Source organism: Lygodium microphyllum, chromosome 9 (genome assembly GCF_053477565.2).
Source record: "Lygodium microphyllum isolate KBCC chromosome 9, Lygodium_microphyllum_v1.1.10, whole genome shotgun sequence".
Taxonomy (NCBI): domain Eukaryota; kingdom Viridiplantae; phylum Streptophyta; class Polypodiopsida; order Schizaeales; family Lygodiaceae; genus Lygodium; species Lygodium microphyllum.
The window spans coordinates 116,207,447-116,209,380 of NC_141143.1; the positions used below are offsets into that span (position 1 = coordinate 116,207,447).

Genomic DNA, 1,934 nt, shown 5'->3' on the forward strand with positions numbered 1-1,934 from the left:
TCCTCTTCAGTGATTATTTTCTTGTCTCTATTCTCCAGCATAATCGGGTTTTACCTTCTCTACTTTGCCTTCAAGGTAGACATTGCCTTTGGTGTAGGTTCACCCATTAAATGCTAGTCTACCTAATTCTATTAGATTGCCAATTTCTCATAAAAATTTCAATGTTATGTAGGAGGCAAAGGAGGATGCCATCAACAAGCATGAGAAGAAAAGCAATAAAAATATTATTCTTGATGTTGTTGAGCTACAAACCTGGAATGTGAAGGGTTGCCTAACTTTTCATTTGGAAGGTCTTAGGGCTTTCAAAGAGATATATTTGCTTTTAAAAATTTATTACCTTTCATTTGAAGGGTAGTACATTTGTTTGTCCTCCCTAGGGGAGTAAATCACCCATCGAAGGGTGTTGCAACCTTCAAATACGGCTATTGAGTTGTATTAAGTTGTGGCCCGTGGGCAGCCCATCTAAACTTGATATATTACATAATGTTTGGAATGCTTTGGGATTTCTTTGAGGCACTTCTCCCAGTAGTTAGCCAGCGGGTCTTCCTCTTCTTTAGTTAGCACTAGACCCAATCTTTTTAGCACCTTCAAGGTGTCTTGTGTGCTTTAGAAAGCATAAAAGGGGTGCGGGACGGTGGGCGCCGGGAGCTTCTTGTGATTTCTCTCTGACAACAGGATTTCATACGTAGCATGTCCGGCTTGCTTCACTCGATCGGAGTGCGAAGTTCAGCCTGCATCTCCCTCGAATCGAACCCTCTCTCATTCCATGGCAGCATTCAAAATCTGCAGGTTACTCTGTCCATTCTGCTAGAGATTTTAGGGTTCAGACATACCTGCCAGAGGCGTATAGATATTGGTTTTGAATGCTGGTTACTGTGCTCTGTTCATTCTGCAAAGGATTCTAGGGTTCCGACATACCTGCCAGAGGCGTACAGATATTGGTTTTGAATGCTTGCACACTTGTAGCCAATTCCTTGATTCAGACTTTACCGCTGCATGATTTGTCAGGAATATTAGGACCAGAGTCCGGGCCATTATTCTCCTAACCATTGCCTGCCTCCTTGGCCTCTTCTTGTGCAGGCTGTGCGGTCTGTGTTGGAGCATTGTCGTCCTTCTTGGTTTGTTTCTGTGGACACGCCCTGGCAAAATGTCCAGACTGCTTGCATAAGCAGCATACATCTGGAAAAGTAGGAAGCCTCACTTCACATTCCCCTCAGAGTCCCCTCTTGTCATTAGTCTCCAATACCGCAGGCGGTTTACCATGCCTATCCCATAAGATGTACACCCTCCTCTCCCCCTTAGTGTTTGATACAAGCAGTGGGATGGACAAAATTCTCCCACGGGCCAAAGCAATGGCTCGTATTTTTACTCCAAAAACTATATGTGGATTGGGGAAAGACACCCACACCAGGCAGGCACTCCTACATTAGGATTTCATATGGATTAAAATATAACTGATTTACAGTTCATATTATAAATTCTTAGGAAGTTTATCGAATGGTTTCGTGGTGTAGTTGGTTATCACGTCAGTCTAACACACTGAAGGTCTCCGGTTCAAGTCCGGGCGAAGCCATCTTGATAACCTTTTTTGGCGGGTCATTCCAAATGAGATATATCATGTTGCAAAATAAAGTGTGCCGCCAGCACATTAAGCAGTCTCGTTTTTCCTCAGAGCTGGGGCAGGCTTTAATACGTAAACATTATATGTGAAAGGTGCTATTCACGGAACACGCTTGATATTATGGTTGGAAGCCCAACTTTCTTCACCACAACGTAGAGCGGTCCCAAAGATCATATTAACTTTCTTTACCCCAAGGTAGAGGAATCCCAAAGGATAAGATACCATGGAATTTCACAAATTTTGTGGAATCTCACAATTGTTGATTTTGAACTAGAGACCTCAAACAACTCACACCCCCTTTCAATTAATTGTA

At 43.0% G+C, this 1,934-nt stretch overlaps 1 non-coding gene across 1 annotated transcript; it reads left to right on the plus strand.

Annotated features, from left to right (window-relative positions):
• The first annotated feature begins 1,499 nt into the window (after positions 1-1,499).
• On the plus strand, positions 1,500-1,573 carry TRNAV-AAC (transfer RNA valine (anticodon AAC)). The gene has a single exon. It is a non-coding gene; the product is annotated as a tRNA-Val (tRNA).
• The last annotated feature ends 361 nt before the right edge of the window (positions 1,574-1,934 follow it).